At 43.0% G+C, this 20051-nt stretch overlaps 1 long non-coding RNA gene across 1 annotated transcript; it reads left to right on the top strand.

Moving 5' to 3' along the window:
• Positions 1 to 261: 261 nt before the first annotated feature.
• On the top strand, positions 262 to 20042 carry LOC124255716. Its single transcript, XR_006892734.1, has 3 exons — positions 262 to 419; positions 13522 to 13707; positions 19884 to 20042. It is a non-coding gene; the product is annotated as an uncharacterized LOC124255716 (long non-coding RNA).
• The last annotated feature ends 9 nt before the right edge of the window (positions 20043 to 20051 follow it).

Raw genomic sequence — 20051 nt, 5'->3', positions numbered from 1 at the left:
GTCAGTGACAGTGTAATACATCAATGCAAGTAAGCAACACTTGACCAAGAAGCCAGTATGAAGTAGCAATGTCAGTCATGCCAGTCATGTATTATGTCTTTGATGTTATATTCCTGAGTACTCTTGTAATGTCTTAACTACTCATAGATGTTATCAGTAGTTATGTGAGGTGGAATTTTGACATTTTGGAACCACATGACCCAGGGAAATGACAATGAAACGGTTGGTTTTCTGGCATATGATCCAATGTTTAACAGGTTATTCAGCTTCTGAAGAAGTCTATGCAGCTATCAACCACTGATCCTGCTTCTTGATTCCACCACTCAGGGCTGACAGCAGCCCCCTCACAATTCCCTAGCCAGTTGCCGGTTGTATACAGTGGAGACAGGTGTATTCAGTATGTGTCTACTGAAGGAGAGGTATGTCGTCGCGATGTTATGTGTCACAAATAATTCTCCCGGGAAACACCTTTGGCGGGCCAGTCAGAAATTCTCAAGCTTCAATCCCCTGCCCAGTTTTAAAACCAGATGACAGTGGCAATATGTATGACTTCACCATCAAGTGAATCTGATACTGGGACCAATGACAGATGGAACACAATCTTAGTTATGATGCAGGCTAAAATGAGTACATTTTGCACATATGACATGGAGAAGGTCAGGAGAAACAATTTCACCTTTAAATTTATGAAAGCAGAAGACCTAATTATGTGCTTTATCCATTGGTAACAATTAGCAACACAACAGTTTTGTCAGCAAAACATGGGAGTGGTCGGTAGAGTAATTGTGATGGAATGTACATGTATGTGAACAAGGCATAACTATCTTCAACATGGGTGTACCTAACGCATTGCAGTAAGGTAGTCCTTGTCACATATGGTGTACTAACGACATGCAGTAAGGTAGTCCTGTCAAGCAGGCAAGGGTGTACCTTAAATGTATGTAGTAAGTAACGTAGTCCTTGTCAATGCATGGATGTGTACTCAACGCATAGCAGTAAGGTAGTCCTGTCACATATGGGTGTACTAACGCATTGGTGCAGTAAGGTAGTCCTGTCGCGATATGGGTGTACCTAGCCGCATTGCAGTAAGGCAGTCCTTGTCGTGATATGGATGTACTAAACGCATTGTGCAGTAAGGCAGTCCTGTTCACATATGGTGCGCCAACGCATGCAGTAAGGTAGTCCCAGCTTTCACATATGGGTGTACTAACGTACAAAAGTAGTAAGGTAGGCCGTCCTGTTCTACATATGGGTGTACCTTAACGCATAGTGCAGTAAGGCGATGATGATGCAGTCACACCGTCCATTTTCACTCTGTTGGACGGCAATAATTTAAATGTTTTAGCTGGCTGCAGTTTCAGCCAGCTTATCTAAACCATCAAGGCTTGGATTATCATAATCTAAAGCATATTAATTTCGTTCAGTTTCTTCTAAATTGGCAGATAGTGGTAATCTTGACGGCTATCAAATTTAAAGAGTACCTCTTTGCTATGCCAAGAAAACAGATTGACCAGGATAGGTGAGAATAGTCATGTTTCGAGGTCAGTCACCTTCACCTGCTCTTCCATGTTCTTCAATTTCATTGCAGGTGAAGGTGACCGGAACTTAACCTAGGTCTTTGACTTCTCGCCAGCCTCATGTATTGAATCAACAACTGACCTTCATACAGACTAAAATCTATCCATGTAAAAGGCAAACTCAAAGGCCATTATCCCAATTCAGATCTCGTGAGCCAAATGTCACAAAACAAGTAATTTACAGCTATGCAACAGCATCATGGCATAGAGCAAGCCCATGGCATAGAGTCTCCGCACCAGCAATTGTCATTAGTCTAGAGAATAGTTTGAGAGATGATCAAGAATAGCATTTGTTAGTAGGTCTTATCAAATCAATAATATTTCCATTCTGTGTGAAGGCAATACCACATTAGATAGTAGGAATAATAATAATTAGATGCCTCCAGGAACCACCTGTGTATTTCAGAGCAGATCAGCCATTACACATTTTGGTGGAGTCAATGCCTGCTGTCCCATACAAAAAATTCTTGTGAGTCAGGATCAGGAAGGCCATGACTTTTTATATATTCCTCCCTTGGGGCAATTGTATAAAGCATTTAAATGTCCATTTAAAAATCCCTAATGACAGTTGTAAATAATAATATTTGAATAAAAGAGCTATAAAACAAAAATCCACGCTTTTTGTCTTGTAGAGACCACCTTTACAGGGCCCTCCACCCCTTACACAGCCAAGAGCAGGTAACTCCTAGACCAGAACCTCGTGAGACCTCACCTTCCATACTGTTGTTTCCTCATTGATAGACGCGTATCCATTACAAGAAAGTTTTCTTTTCCGGCGAGAATTATGAGTGGGTCAGAAACAGCAATTCGTATGTATGGTTCTCTTTTCCCGCATGGGCAATTTGAAGGCTTGTTCTGAACTTTTCATTCATAATTTTAGTTAGTAACTTGGTACCTGTCGCTGTGTCGGCTCGGCCGGGCGCTGCCAAGATGGCGGCCAGGTAACCTTCGCTAGCATCACTGTTCATTGGTTTCCTCGTGGTGGTTTTCAATGTTACAGGTGGGGTTAGTAATTTTACCGCATATGTGGTTACATAGGTCAAGCTTCCACTGCTTGCATTTTCATCTTTAACGCATAATAAAAAGTCGAGTTTAAGTGGCCAGCGCGCATTATGGGTTATTGTCAACTGTAATGCCACGCTGTCGCATTAGTTGTGTCACGCCTACGCGTATTTTTTCATATATGTCTGCGTGTATGGGGTTGCTTTACTTGTTGCAGCTTTAAATCCTGTACCGTGCAGCCTTGGCGCCATTCCCTCGGGCTAAGGACACAATAATTTGGTCTTCGCCACTGCTACCCCACCCAAACTGACCATGAGGGAGAGGGGTGTGTGGCATGTGCCACTTTTACGCCTCAAACAATTAGTGGTTTCAATACGATCTCGCGGTTGCCTGCCAGCAATCTGACCGGGCGGGGGTGATATCTGCCCCAGCATGGTGGATCCCCCGGGCCCAAACGCTCACACAAAGATAGCCTACGGGAGCCGCTTCCTGGCATGGAGCCGCTCCCCAAAAGCTGCAAAGGTTCCAAGTGGAGGCATCCAATACCAAACCCTCAACTTGCTCCTCTCTCTGCCCCCTGCTGTGTCGGGTAATCAGTTGTGCCCGCTGGAATAACTAAACTCCGCTTTTATTCCAGGAACAGATGGTATGCCAGTGAAATCTCTTCATTGATAATGCAAAGTGCTGGATGGGTTCCAGGAGAAGGTGAAGGAGCCTTCACCGCTACCGTCGCGGGGGTGGATCTGACGATCTAGGGGCTAAGGCTGCCTCCCGGTGTGGCTGCTCCTACACAGGGCTTCCACCCTCAGCTGGAGTTTAGGCTCCCCGGGGAAGCTTCGCCACCACTAAGGTCGCCGAAGGCCGCTTTCACGCGATCCTACCACCACTGGTAGGTGAGGTGGTAAATCCTCTCCTTGACCGGTTCCCCGCCGAGATTTGATTCTCGCCCCTGACGCTGGCAGGAGGTACCAGTTGGGGAGAGGAGACGCGTCCGGAATCCACCAGCGGTGGACTAGCGCGCCTTGCTCTGGGGCAATGCTAGGGGGTTGTCTCGCCGCCCCTGGCCTCGCCAGGCAGGGCAGGCGCCCCTTTTCCTGCTAATTCACTGCTCGCGGAAGTCTGGCGCATCGGGCCATCTCGAGGGAATGCCACCGGCAAGGCCGCCCAGGCAACCTCAAAGCAGTGCAGTCCACTCGCCTACCTGTCTGCACTGTGGTGGGACAGCTGGTGGCCTGCCAGCGCTTGTGGCTCACTCATTGAGGCCGGGTGCTCAAGGCCAGCTCAATGGACGGCACCCCCGTGATCTGGCCTAGGGATAGGCATTCGGTGCTGTGCGCCAGCCAGATGATGGGTGCCGGGCCATGGGCTTGCGCCGCCTGTGGTTGTCTGTAGCGCTGCATTCGCCGCCACACCAAACAAGCTTCCTGTCGGCCGTTCTATACCATGGGATCCTCCCTGTTCCTGGGGCATTGCAGGTAGTAATGGAGGTCAGCTTGAGTTGCCCCTACCCTTCAAAGACTCAAAGCTCTTGTTGGAGCAGCCCCTCCGGCCGGGCCAGCTGCCTTTCCGCTCACACTGGCTTATCCTTCTGCCCCGGCGGGTTGAGCGCGTGCTGGGTGGGACTGCCCTTTGCAGTCCGCTTCGAGCAGGCTGGGCCGCTGAGTGGGGCAAGGGGCAAGCCTGCTCAAGTGCAGCAGCCTTTCAGCGGGCAAGTGGAAGCTGGGCCCGCTTCCTCGCTGATTCCTTCCCCCAGAGTTCTTTGTTGCCCCCACTCACGCAAGCCGAGACATGCCGACCGTGGGGTGCACTGCCCTCCTGCCACAGTCTCCTGTCGGGCGGTCGCCTGTCCCTATTCCTCCGGGAGTGGGAGGCAGCCACCCTAAACTCCTGGGTCCTGTCCACGCTTTCAGGGGATACGTATTTGCCACAAAGTGGAGGCGTAGATCCTCTTGTCCTTTCTTCCGGGTTCGCACACGTTTAATTCTCTCATCTCTCACTTAGCAAGGACGCTTCCTCGCGCCGGGCTAAGCCCCAGTCCTTATTGAACATGCGCAGCTTATCGAGGTGGGGACCCCTGTGGGTCAACAAGGACAGGGGTCTTTATTCCACCTACTTCCTAGTGACCAACAAGTGATCGAGGGTTCAGGACCCATTCTGAATCTCTAGAGGGTTGGAACCAGTTACTTGAGGTGCCGCCTTTCTGGTGATGGAGACACTTTAGGTCAGTGCGGATCTCCTCTTGTCTCTCATATACATATGAGCTTATACTCAAACAGGGCGATCCCCAACCTGTAGGGTTGAAAGCTCATCCGGTTAGGGCAGTTGCTACATCGAAGCTTTACGCTTGCAGCCCTGCCCATTGAGGAGATCTGCCTGAAAGAATGCTGCCATTTGGAGCCGGGCCCCGAGCATGCTCATCCGCCATTACCAACTTGACAGACTCTCCAGTGAGCTGCTGCTCGGTTCGGTCAGTCAGTTCTTCCAGTGGGCATGGTTCCACCTCTCTAGCCGCATTGAGCTTTCGAGGAAGTATGTGAACCATTCTATGCCAAATTTTTAACACTGGTGTTGGGTTTTTAAAAATCTTGTTTACATATTCCCTTGGTGACGGGTTTTATGTGGTGATGGTTTTATTCCCATGTCTTTTGCATTCTGCTCTAGACTTTTACTGGCCTTGGAAGCTTTGCTAAATATATTCATATTAAGGCATTTCGCTTCTGGCGGCTTATTATGGGACCCTTTATCTTCGCCCCAGTAGATTACGGGAAGGAGGGAGGGTGTGTCTCGTTAGTTTGCTTTTAGCTGCAGGTTTCGCTGGGCAATTTACATATGTTCGACCCCGACCCTGGCTCATGCCCCCCGCCTGATTGGCTATGGTGGGACACGGACCGGTAAGTGCTTTTTCTGCTATAATTAGCTTGGGAAATTCCACTTTGTCGGGGGTGTTTTCTGCAGACAGAATGCCGCCCTTAGTCTGCCGGAACCCGCCTTTAGGAGTCTGTCTTATGCTTATAAGTACCCTAAGGAGGAATATATAAAAGAATCGAACTAACCTGTAGAGGTTTCAGATTCTTTGAATATATTCCTCCTTGGGGTACTACCACCTCCCCACATTCTGTCTGATGTCGCTCAGCATGGAAAGTGAGGGTACGAGGTTACGGTCTAGAGTTACCTGCTCTTGGCTGTAGGGGCCAGAGGGCCCTGTAAGGGTGGTCTCACAAGACAAAACGAAGTTTTTTGTTTTGTAAATATTTTATTCAAATATTGTTACAACTGTCGAGGGATTTTAAATGGACATTTAAATGCTTATAAGAATATATTCAAAGAACCCCAAGGAGGAATATATTCAAAGAATCTGAAACCCTACAGGTTAGTTCGAATTTTGGTCGCGAGCTGCGGGCGGTTCTTGGAGGGGCCCTAACTTAATAACTATAGAAGAGGATAAACCGTATCTTCAATGGAGACACCAGCAGCAGAAGTAGCGATATAGCATTGGTAAACGGCTGCAGCAGCAGGATATAGCATTGGCAATCGTGAGGCTGCAGCAGCAGGATATAAGCAGCATTGGCAATCGGGTTGAAGCAGCAGGATATAGCATTGGCAATCGAGGTTGCGGCAGCAGGATATAAAGCATTGGCAAACGGCTGGAGCAGCAGGATATAGTAATGGCAAACGGTTGAAGCAGCAGGATATAGCATTGGCAAAACGGGTTGCAGCAGCAGGATATAGCATTAAGTAATCGGCGTTGCAGCAGCAGGATATAGCACGGGCAATCGAGAAGTTGCAGCAGCAGGATATAGCATTGGGAAACGGGTTGCAGCAGCAGTATATATAGCATTGGCAAAACGGTTGCAGCAGCAGGATATAAAGTATTGGCAATCGAGGTTGCAGCAGCAGGATATAGCATTGGCAAAACGGCGCAGCAGCAGGATATAGCATTGGCAACTCCAGGTTGCAGCAGGATATAGCATTGGCAAACGGTTTGCTTTGGCAGGATATATAGCATTGGCAAACGGGGTTGAAGCAGGAGGATATAGCATTGGCAAACGGGGTTAAGCCAGCAGGATATAGCATTGGCAAACGGGTCGAAGCAGCAGGATATAGCATTGGCAATCGAGCTTGCAGCAGCAGGATATAGCATTGGTAAATCCAAGCTGCAAGCAGCAGCAGCAAAACGATAGGTAAAGATATAATACCGCTGAGAGGCAGGGAATATATTAATATGCTAAAATAGTCCCCACCACTGATAAGCAGCGGGAAAATAATATCCAACCGAAAAGTAGGCCCCCTGAATCCTTTTGTGAACTTTATATGGCACATGTTTAAGCCCCAAAAGAATCCCACCAAAGTTAACGCATTACGCTGAGCTCCACACAAATGAACATTAACTCATCCGCTAATTTCCCACCATATTTCGTCTTTAACAAGCCACTTCGTGCTTAAGGGATTCTCACAGGAGCCAAAGCATTAGCACAGCTAATGTTTTTGATAAAACTCTGGAAAAATTCCCCATGGGAAAGGTGGATCGCTTTGCCCATGAGAACATTGAGCTAAGCCAGCACTTCTGGCAGTGTCATACCTTATTATGGCATGCCCTCTCCAGCTCCTCCTCACTGCCCTAACCTGCCCGTTGAGGGTGGGTCTCAAGGGCCCACCTCGATGGCCGAAAATGAGGCAAGTGGCACCGCCCGGCGGCTATGGGGAGCATGTTGGGCAGCAGCCACTCAGAGATGTCGGCGGTACAGTAAGCTGGTCTTGGTCTGGGTAACCCATACCATTAGATCCGAGTGGATCACGAAGCACCACGGGTGGGCCGGAACGACGATTCCTCGGCTGATTACTGGGGACCAGTTCCTCCATCTCATCCCCCTCGGAATTTTTAAAACACGCATAACGCTGAAGTGCCACCCCAGATAGAGTGCTGAGCTCCAGCCATATAGGATGACCTAACCAGCCACACTGAAAAAAGAGCTAGATAAGTGAAAGGGAAATATATCTTGTTAGATTGTGCCAAGTTCGACTACTGGTAAACCAAAAGCAGGATTCGGGGATACATCGGACTCCCCATCTAAATTAGATATATTGTTTTAATTATAAAAGTGGGCTAATGCCATCTTGCCGTCAGAAGTTGCAGCACCAATCCTGGGAAAAGAATGGGGAGAAAATGCTGAGGTGTCTACATCACTGTGCACCTCATGCTTTTTTAAGCACGTACCTGGAACTGATATCTTGTGAGAGGGGAGTGGCTCGAGTGGGATAAAGGCTCTGCTGTGGACCAGTTGGGCTAATGTTAAGGTAAGAAATGGACAGCTGTCAAAGGACACATAAGGATGGAGGAAATGGCCACAAGCACGCCTTTGTTTAGCCTATCAAATCTTGGAGCGCCCTCAAAGTAAAATTCTAGAAATTTCGCCGCAGCATGTGTCCAGCTTCACATCATTGACAGCAAATGCCTGGTTGGTCAATCCGAGGTCTGGTAATGAGCTCTCCTGTCCTGAAAAATCCAAAGAATGCTGTACAGAAAACAGCTTTGAAAAGACATTGCTCGTGATATCGCTAAGGAACAATCAGCTTTGGAAGATTAAGGATTATTAACTTCAACAAATCAACAGCAATTGGTTTCATGCGGTCATACATTGGCGACTGGTTACTGACATGCCAGCAGGTAACTTCGAAAACAAGAAGTGATCGGCAATCCTGCCACCCATTTGCACTCTGGCGAAAGGACGATAGCGCGGAGACGTGATGTTCTTTAGCTGGTACTCGCTGGAGTAATGGTTAACCGAATAGATTCATATGAAACGCACAACCTGACTCAATCAGGGCCGCCGGTCATGGTGACAGCCTGGCGCGCTTTGTCTGAAGGTGTGGAAATGCCCGTAAGCCAGGTGGTAAGGTCACCGCGGCGTTGGCCCATTATGAAATTGTGTAGCAATCGCTGGACCTCCTACCCAGGAACCCGGCCCGAGGCGTGTTGGTGTCAGGGTCTGCTAAGCTGGCGCATTACGCGGAACTGGTCCCAATTCGAAATCTCGACAGAGAGTCAGCTATAACATTGGCATGGGTGCTAATGTATACAGCTTTGAATGTGATACTGTAACTGCAAGCAATATAACCAATGGTATTACTCACAAGGGACATACAATGGTGGGTCACGAAAGACTGCGTGTTGTTGATTTGATCGACCGCTTAAACAGTCGCACTAAACAGTATTCTTCTGTTGGACAAACGCATCAGCCCCTAAATTTGGATTGGCAGACAATACAATAGGGGAACAATTCCTCGCCCCGCCTCCTCGCGACTCCATTGCTGCTATGGCCACATGTCCACTCTGTCTTGGTTGTAAGCTAACCAAAACCTGTAACTGCCTGCCGTTTGTGCAAAAAGCTGTATTGACCGCGATTTCGATGTCCACGCAGGACTCCTGAAAAATCCATATGCCATTAAAATGTTCTAGGAAATTATAACCACAATACCAAGTCATCCTTTGATGCCCTTTGTAGACCGACATCCATCAAAATGGTGACTTTAACCTGTAATATCCGGCCGATGAGATCGCCGACAAAAATGTCCGCATTCTGGAAATGGTGGTGGACACATGAAATTGAGCTTTACCGACAAGAGACTGGAGTTCCCGCTTTGTTGGCCTTCTCTTACGATCCGCGACTCAGCCACCCTCTGATGCGCGCGGTCGCCTTCAACGATTTTGTTTGTGTGGATTCGAACGCAGCCTGGCAACTGAAGGTCTCCTCTCCAGGCCCTCTCTTTGTTCAGCTTTCTTCAACACAACCTCTGCACTCCACAGTGGGGTCTGCCTCTGCTAATGATTGCGGATTTTTTTGACATTCTTGGAAGACTCTGCAACTTCGAAACTTAAGCTTAAAACCGTAGAAAGCCATAATAATAAATGAGAGGCAAGTAATCAGAAGGGTTAACCAGTGAATAATGAAAGTGAAGAGACTCCAACATGTTACTGACGCTGACCGGAGTTGGAGCTCAAGACATTTCGTCGTCAGTTTCCCTTTGTTGAAGTCCCAACAAATATTGAATGGTAAAATCACAAGGATTGTTTTGAGAAAACCCACCCTGTGCATTGGTACGCGGCTTGATCTGTTAGTGTCAGTACGCGCGCAACCAGAGCTGCTAACCGTCGACATCGCCCCCACTGATCTAAAGTGTGGATCCCTTATTATTTCAGATCGAAATTGTTGATCATACACCCTCCATCCATCTCCTCACCTACCAGGCAGCATTGGCATGAGATGGATTCAGAGAGTGGCGACAACATTCCCTGTAACAATAATTAGGTGAAAAAATGTTTTGACATGTAAATCCCATTATAAAGATATGGAATGCCGGCGTCCATGCACCAAGAGTAATTGGTTTTACTCCCAAGCGCATTGATGCATGGTGACCTAGAGAGACACTAACACCATCTATCGTAGTGATCAGTTCCATTTTCGCTTAGTTATCGACAGCACCAATCTTCACATTAGAAGTAAGTACTTGAAAGATCAACGCACTTCACCGCTGTAGATTTTGCCATCGGTGGCCTTGGGTTTCTAATGTGAGCACAGATTTCCTGTTAATGGCTATATATGAAGAGGGGATCTGAAATGTCAGGACACCAGTGATTTTGAAGCCTATAAAAATGGTGTAGGACAAATGTCCTGAGTGGGTGTCTGGCTATAGGCCATTGACCTGCAAAAGCTCTTTTTGATTTTTTTTAATTCCAATGCCATCATATAACTAAATTGTTAATGACATTTAATGTTGCAACTTTAGATTGAAGATTTACAGCAAACTTTAGGCTTTTTTTCAAAGATTTATGACTTATAAACACATAAATGAACATCAATCACCCTCTTGTGAATAAAGAGAGGACTGAACAAAAACAGAAGTGTTGTTATATTTCTAATATTCAGTTGTTTCAAACAGACCCTTATAAGTGAACATGATGTCATAGCTTCGCTTCTTTTCATCCAACTCGTTTAATCTCAGCTAAAATGTCATAGCTAAGTGGAAATACAATAATTAACAGACTGATTTTCTTTTGTCAAACTCGCTTGTTACACTTCAAAACAGTCAAAACTTCCTGGTTCCAGAAGACAAAATTGGTGTGTAGTCATTTCTGCATAGTGAAGAGCAGTTAACTCTTTCTCAACACCAGTCAACCAGAGGCATTTAGGTGATTTACTGCCATGAATAACAGAGTCTCTAGAGACTCTAAGGTCATTGATGAAGCCAATGTTTATGAAGGATATTTATAAGCTTGTAAAACGCTATTAAGCACACATCCCATACACCATTTAAAGCTCTTAATCCCACTGTTGATAAATATGAAATTTATTTTTCTAATATTATTCTACAACTTAAATAAAATTGATTTTTTCAGTTGAAAAATGCAAGCCGCTTATAATGTCCAGGAAAATTGTGAAAAGAAGCAAAAACTAGCGTGGTGATTTTAAGTATCGTGCATTATGTCATATCATCCCTGTGCCTTTTACGTAATCAGAAAATTATTATAAAAAAGATTTCTTTAAATAATATGTATGGTCGCCTATTTCCTGCATATTAGTGGCTTCTCCTACCAGTAACATGACACAACAACGAAAATACCTCGTTTTTCTAAACTTTTATGAATAACATGGTATTTAATCGCTTGATGGCTGGGTATCAATCGAAAGTTCTGAACATCAACAACATCACTATACCCTTGCTACAAGAGCATTTTCTACAGTTGTGTAAGAAGCTTTATTATTTTATTGGATAGAGATTGGTTTCTAATGACGCTTTTCAAACAGTTCTGCTATATGGGTCATGATTGGTCAAAAATCAGACACGCGGACATAAGGCAGCCAATCATATTGCAGCAATGGATACCGCCCTTTCGTGAAACGTTAAACCTTTCTAGATTTAGACCGAAAGTTTTGGGTAAAATAATGCTATTCTGAACATATTAAGCAAGAAATCGCGATTCCATAAGTAAATAATGGAACTTATTGACATACATCGCATAGGTTATGACCTGTGACAAAAAAAGCTTCATGCATATATTTTTCAAAAGATTAAAACATCGCTTCCAAGCTTGAAAGATTGAGGCGGCGAAAGCGTGAGATATCAGTTGTCAGTGACTTGACTTGGGTTACGACATGATCGCTATCAAAAGATGGAAATAGGTAATTTTATATGTAACGCTTTGACAACTTTATGAATGCTGTTGTTGATTTTATTCATTAGTTTATTCAATTTATTTCTAATGATTTCCTCAAACATCGTGACGCGGTGGTGTAATCGGAAACCCTGTTTCTGGATTGTCCAATGCTTAAAAATAGCAGCTAATCGCTAATCCAATACATGTACATTTGGCAGCTTTATTGTGATAAAAATGGATGCGTAAATACATACATGCCGTGGAAACATGATCAAGATTTCATGGTTAGTTTTGATGAATTTTGTAAAATGATAATGTTCGTAATTCTATTAGGGTCCAATATGTGAAAATACCATCAAATTATCGGTCGGCCCGAAAGGTCCTAATTAATAAGAAAGTAGTCGGGTCATTTGAAAAATGTTTATCGGATCTGGCGACCGATGGCCGATGACAATCTTGAAACCCTCGACAACCGCGTGGAGAGGGAGACAACCGGTTATGAAGATTACTTGGTTTGAAAAAGCAATTTTAAGAATTGGCTTCCAAGTTGGCCCGGATATACTGGGAATCTGCATTTGGCTACCGATGTGGAATCGGAAATTTCAACCGATGCAGATGCTGGGGCTTATGGATTAAGATAATTCTCATTGGGTAAGCACTACAGTTCTCAGAAATACATTGCCTGTAACGACTGCAACATGCAGCCAGCTGCCTTTGGCTGCTTAGGGTCCCTTCCATGTCCCTCACTGTGGTTGTATTGATTGCTGCCTTCCCTCTTTTCCAGGCATGACCTAAAAATGAAGAACAGATTGATTTTACAGAACGACAGGATGATCGCATTGATGAGATCGGGCGAGAAATCGACACTCAGAAAGCAGTCGTAATCGGGCACACATATAATACATAACGCCACTGGTAAATCCAAGGACGAACTATGGCTGCAGATAACAGGAATGCGAAGTAGGACACCGATGAACGCCGGAAGCAAAATGCTAAGGATGCAAGAGAACAGTTTTGATAACCGCGATTTGGTGTGAATCACTAAATGTAATTATAAGTATTTAGGATTGATGATGTCTCTAGGACTAGTATGGTCTACAGCATGCAAGAAAGTTGGGGCACTTCAAGCATCTAAAAGCAATAATGCCTGTTTATAATTTGTCTCAAGCAAAATTTTATATCATTTAATGTAGCTTCCTTAATTTTGATATAAACATTGCACCCATTCTATGGTTCTGAAACTTGGGGTGTAAAACATCATGACTCTATAGATGAAAATACAAACTCTTACATTTTTAAGAAATACTTAGGTGTCGGTAAATAATATGTTTCCAACAAATAGATTCTTGGCTAAACAGGTAGATATATTCTATGTTTGTTTCCAAACACAATTAAGAGCACTCCAGCTATTGTGCATAAAGTTAATGCATATGGATGCTTAAGTAGGATACCTGTATCAATGTTAGGTTACTGCTTAAAACAATTAGATGACAAAGGGAAAAATATATTGGGTGTCTGATATTAGAAATTATTATTATTACACCATTAAATATGAAAATGGAGAGGGGTGACTTGTCAATCAGATTGTGGTCCAGTGCATCTGAGCAGGAGGGCAAGGGTACATCAGGGGTGACATTTTTGTGCCTTTGGGGAACACTCATAATTCTATAAGCTTTAAGCATGGTAGTACTGATGGTGTTAAGGAAGATCATGCAGGTGAACAGGAATAAACTTTGGTCTGGCCCTGTGTAAGTGATGCTGCAATGACAAGTGTCACTCATCCCCCAGGTGGAGGCAGGAATGATGGCATCTGGGAGGGCAAGGCTGACTGGACTTGTTGGTACAGAGTGTTACCGCCAGCAGGATGTAGACATAGATTGGAGTGATCGATGCAACTGAGGATGACCTTGGATTATTTTGTCCACAGGATGGCCCCCAGTTGCCTCATATCAAGGAGCTAAAAAATAATGGCTGGTAGGAATTGTTGTGTATAAGCTGATATGTGCAAAATGATGCTGTCAACATATGTTCATTTAGGGAGACAGTTCCATGGTGATAAACAAATTGAGAAACCACTGGTAGTGTAATATGTGACAACTTTGAAACTAAGTATGTAGACTAAAGTTCTAGTTGGGTTCATTCCCATTACACACGTATAACCTCTGACACAACCTTTGTGTGTCGCTTATCAGTCGTGGTGCAACACGTGATAATAATACATTTCAGAGGAAACAAACTTCTTCATCAAAGGAGAACCCATGTTAACCTTGAAATTGTATAGTCGTAATCGGAGAAATCAATTTTAAATTATGTGGTGAAGTTTCAAACACATTATGAAATGTAACTCTGCAGAAGTCTTTTAGAAGTTATCTTGCAGGGAAAAATAGGGGTGATCTTCATACATATGGCCATTGGTTTCTAAGCGTAATTTGGAACAGCTTGTTCCTTTGTCATTGAAAAGTTTCTGTAAATTCACATGAAAACAACTGTGGCAACAACTTCCAGTGACTTCATCTACGCGGTTCTTGACAGTGCATTGTTTTAATTTGATGTTTATTTCATTAATGATGGCTTCAGCCCTTTGTGTCAGCTCCATGGCCATGATGCTGGGAAGAACAGCATTTCAATAATGAGAGTTGTTTCATAATCTTTAGAGGAACACATGAGTTAAAGGGTTTTAATAATTGCCACATCACAGGTAGAGACAATAATTACACATGAGTTAAATGGTTTTGATGGATTGCCTTACCACAGGTAGAAGTAACTACACATGAGTTCGCTGGGTTTAATAATTGGCCTTACTCATTGGTAGAGACCATTACACATGAGTTAAAATGGTTTTAATGATTATGCCGCACTACAGGTAGAGACCATTACACTTGAGCGTAGGGTCGCCTAATATATCCCTCAAGTGATCGATGTGACATTGTTTTGGCATTTAATATATGTAACATTTTCAACCCGCATTAATAACTAAGAATAGTGCTTAAGAGTATTTGTGGAATTGTGGATAAGCTTACAAACAAAACCCATAATTCATGGTGATACGTAAAACGTAAAACATCGGATGTAAAATGCAGTGAGATTGTAAATGATAATATACTGAGTCAAAAAGAAACTTCACATTCTTTCTTCAGGGCACTATAAAAGAACAAGAGATGGTAAGATGGTTAAATTGTTATTATTTCATTGCTGAGATCTGTGTGTGATGTACTCGATACACTGACAGTGCCATAATCAGTTCCATTAGGCTACAACGCCGCTCCAAAACATGGGTATACAGAATGTCAAGTCACAAGAATAAAATGCGAATTTTCAGTTCAATATCGTAGGTATGGTCACCGCCCCGCGATTCACCACACTGCCAAACACCGTCTTCCTCATCGACCGCCTGATGCTTCGTGAACACGGTTTGGGATTCTGCGCCATTGCTCTTGCAAGGCAGCCAAGTTCCTGCAAATTCTGAGGTTGGTTCCTAAGACCACGAAGCCTTCTCCCCAAGCAAATCCCAAACGTGTTCTCTATTGGATTAAGGTCAGGGGACCTTGATGGCCAGTCCATGACATTAATTCAAGCCGCTTTGAAGGAAATTTCGCATCAACATCAAAAGTGGTGAGCAAGCGCCGAGCACATCATGCTGGAACTGTAGACCTGGGCCATGAGCCACCATGAAAGGAACGAAGTTCAGGGGTGAGCACCTGGTCACGGGTAAGGAGCAGCTGTGAGGTTAAATCCATGGATGACCAGAAGTTGGGAACGGTTGTTCCCACAGAAAACACCCCACACCATGCAACTTCCGGCCACCGAATCTGTCGACTTTCTGTACACAACATTGGGCACATACCGCTCACGACGCCGCTCCAGACTTCTATGCCTGCCAGTCCGCGAATCTGAGGGTAAACCTGATTCATCGCTAAAGATCGCTCTCGATTCCAGTCTCTGGGTCCAATCGGAGGTGACGCTGGGCCCACAGCAGACGCTGACGCTGATGAAACGGGCGGCAATATTGGCCCACGATATGGACGCTCGAGAATGGAGATTGGCAGCCCGCAACCGATTTTGAATGGTCTGTGAGGACAGTCGAATCTCTAAACATCTCAGCCCTGGTTCCGGTAGCCGCGTGAAATCTGTCAGGTGGTAGGTGACGAGGACGACATTTGATTTCCGTCTTCTGCTCGTGACACACGCGGGACAACCCGACCTTGGGCTATCGAGAGGTGGTGCCAGTTTGTTGTAGATCGACTCTCGCAAGTCATACACAGTAATGATGGCTGCATCCCATTACTCTAGCCGTGACGCCAATAACTGATCTTCCCGCTTTGTAACATGCCAACGGCATCGGTGAACGTTGCACATTTGACAATCGTGGTGGCATTTCTGGGCAACCAAGTAGGAACTGTGGTTTAAAAGTGTTTTTCAATTCTGAGGCCATCGCAAACACATGCATATGAAGAAAACTTCGACTGTGAAGATCACGTGATCGACTGCACGCAAAACCTGATTTGGCACTCAACGCCATTCTTTTGCACGACGTAATGGATGGGTTTGAGCCGGGTTTTGCTAACGCTTTTCTAGAGTCGAAAGATAGATTCCATTTCTCGGATACATAGATGTACTCATCGTGAGAAAAATTATTCATTATATTTCAAATTACATTTTGTGAAGTTTCTTTTTGACCTCATCATATTCCAATTGCTTTAAGATTACACTCATAGCAAAACACATCTTTCATCCTAAAACTTATGTTCCACGTGCCCGGCTAGAGCCAGCATGAAAAACTAATTTGATAAACAGAAGACGCTGGTCTCTGGCATAACATCCTCTGGATAATGACTGGATATGGTATTGTTAGATTCTCTGATGATCGATTAAAAATGGCTGACAAACCTTATAGACCTCACACCATCAAGAACAGTTTATGGTGTCACTATTGCTTCATTTTACTGAGAGGGATCCCCTGAGAAAAACATCATTCAAACATTTAGTTACAAACATTCACTTTGATACAGCATAGGATCTCAAGACGTTGTAGCAGGGTAGGGACGGTACTCTTCTTAATGAAAACCAACACCTGCTGGGGTGTATTGGGACTTGTGCCTAGGATTTAAATTTCTATTGCTCAGTGATGTATATTTTGTTTTCACCCTGTAACATAATGATACAATAACAATCAATAACACACTCATATTATCACATCTATACTAGTCAAATTCGTACATTATAGTTACAGATAATGATTATACGTCTAATAAAAATATATTTAATGTCATACAAATTACTTAAACCTGCAAGAACCTAATAAAACATATAAAATGATAACTAAATGCAGTTCACAAAAAGTATTATATAGATATACTTCAATAATAATAATCATGATATGATTTCCTAACTCTCCAATAATATTAATTTTATCAGAAATACATTGAAATATGAAAATACATTTTTGTAAAAGGATAAAATACCTACCAAATTTCTATGGTACTCAGGTGAAAGTGAGCATCGCCTACCTTAGTGAAACAGCATGTCCATCTATAGTGAGTGAGTGAGTTTTAGCTTTACGCAGCACTCAGCAATATTCCAGCTATATGGCTGCCATCTATAAGTAATATAACATACCATTAAGTATATTATGCCATCGTGAATAAAACATATATCACTCTATGCCATAATAATTATGAAATGGATGCTATTGCATTAATCATGATTAACCTATACATCCATAAAACAAAGCTGCATTATTAATATATACACACCTTTACCAACACAACATTATCTGTACCTCGTCATTCTCTTACAAATATATACAATAGTTATTAACATAATATGGGATTTCAAATGGCAGAAACATTACATGTACCCATCAAGTATACAACATGGCTTCAGACAAAGATGGCTGCTGAGCAGGCACAAATGTTCGTGGTGTCACTTGGGTGGGCGTATAATAAATCGATAACCAGAGTATATTGCAATTCTAACTTCAATAATATGATATATTAAGGAACACTTCTTACCTAACTGGTTCACTCCGATATGATCGCATCGCGGACCCTTATCAGTAATTTTCGCGGAAGTAGCTGTCAAAAATACTACTAATAACATATTTGTATTTCCTTTATGTTATTATACATTAATATCCATTTTGAGGAATGCAGATGCTTTTTCTCAAGTTCCAAACTTCAGAGCTTAAGTTCCAATTTGGAAACATTTTCAATTGATCTCTTTGTACAATCATATCTGAGTCCTGACAGTGGCCAGTGGCATTGTTTCAAAAGGAAGGTACAGAGTCAACAGTAATTTCCACATCTTAAACCATGTGTTACACTTTCATTAACATATTGCAATACATATTGCAATACCAACACACATTACAATATATCGTAATACTCTAACATTCTCTTGGCAATAATTCTACCCTATGTGTCACCCGGACCTATTACAGCACATTATATTACTAATAAACATCATAATAATCCTGGATGCATTAAACATGAAAAATTGCCTATAAATATTTGACTCTAATCTTAAAACACATTCACACCTTCACATCACAGAATAAGTTTTAACTTTAAGCAAGAATAATGTCATACAATATAACTATATTTTAAATATTGAACCTCTGGTACATAATGTTTTATAGTTAAGCTAACTAACCTTAAACTGTGAGAGAGTAACTTGTAGACAAAAAGGAGAAAACAGATGTCCTGGCCAAAATATCATGTCATATGTTTAAAGCAGCCATAGTCTCCCTGGTTTAAGGTGCCTTGTGCAGCTGTATGTGGTAGAGACTAACTTAAAATGTGCTGATGTTAGTGAAGCAAAAATAGACAACATTAAACTGGACCAATAAGAGATCAAGGCATAGCTTGTCCCTCTGAGTGAGGAACAAAAGAACACCCTCTCTCCCAATAGAGCCCAGGTCCAGCTTGGGGCAATCAAGTTGGAGACATTGCAACATACATGCTCAATAAAAACCTGTATTCAATAAAACTACTTTCACAACCAAACTTGAATAAAGATGACACCGCATTCTTCACACAAAATAAATAAAATATAAAACTATGACACTGCCACTGTATTGTGTCAATTGCATTGACAGGTACAAATGTTGTAGTCTCAGGGAAGTTGATCTGTATCACTAATTCACTAATTCACCGAACTGACTGCAACATTTACTGGTAGAAATTCTACTGCTTGTCAGCTAATATGCAGCTACATTCCAGTAGTAAATGCCACCCATATATCACATTGTTACGCGGTTGGATTCCAGATAGTATCTAAATAGTTAACCGAATAGGACCTAAAGAGAAACTAACTCTAGCATGAAACAAACAAACGACAAAGAAATGTGGAATGTAGATTACCTGTAATTTTAACTAAATTCACAATTCATCACAAATCTCTGTATACAAACCCGTCACAGTGGCAGTACAAATTCAGGGGTAATCTTAATATAAGAGCAGCAGATTATAGCAATAAAAACAATTATGGTAATATTCATCTCTCAGCAACTGTAATCCTGAGACAGGGTAAGTGACCATCACACATTGTACATGTCTTTAAAAATATATGAGTTGAGAGGCAATAGACTGGCTCCCCTTAGATACAAAGGAAAAGCCTAGAAAAATTCCACAACATCCCTCAGAGCCACTTCGGAGATGCCTATAAGGTATCGTAGCCCCATGTCTGATCTCAACAGGTACAATTGTGTAAACAGGGTGACCAGGTAGGTGGCACAATGTATTAACGCTGTCTCATAACAACATGTAAAGTGTAATAAGTAATATGCAACTCAGCCAGATGTTTGTGCCGTATACTGGAGCATTGAAAACAATGATATGGGGGCTGACATGGTCCTCAATGTGTTCAATAAATACTTGAGAGATACCGAACAAAAGTAGGATAAAAGTTCGCTTTCCTTAATATCTCTACACAGTTTTGTTCCTAGGGCAGCTATGGCCTTTAAAAATCAAAACATTATGTGTGAATTCTATGTTTGCATAAGTCTGTTTTGTGAGAGGTCTTTTAGCAAATGCAAAGTAACTAAAGCGAAAATTGTTATGCCTGTTAAATGATGTAGAAATAATCCATATACTCTGACCACTCTAAACAGCCTCCAGTCAGGATATCATTCGAAAGCATTTTCATTTCAGATTCTCAGTGGGACAGAAGACGTGACATTACCATTGCAAGCATCGCTGCCAATATTGTGGTCTCAAGTATACAGCATTTGTTGGTGTAGACACAGAGATGAACAAAAGCTGCATCTGAAAAGTCAAACCTTAGTCCACAGATCTAAGTGCCAAAGTGAAGCAAGACAA

Source organism: Haliotis rubra, unplaced genomic scaffold, assembly GCF_003918875.1.
Source record: "Haliotis rubra isolate DU_JTF1 unplaced genomic scaffold, ASM391887v1 Scf607, whole genome shotgun sequence".
In the NCBI taxonomy this organism is placed as follows: Eukaryota; Metazoa; Mollusca; class Gastropoda; order Lepetellida; family Haliotidae; genus Haliotis; species Haliotis rubra.
The sequence above is the reverse complement of the archived record's forward strand: the minus strand, read 5'-3'. Positions and strand labels throughout refer to the sequence as shown.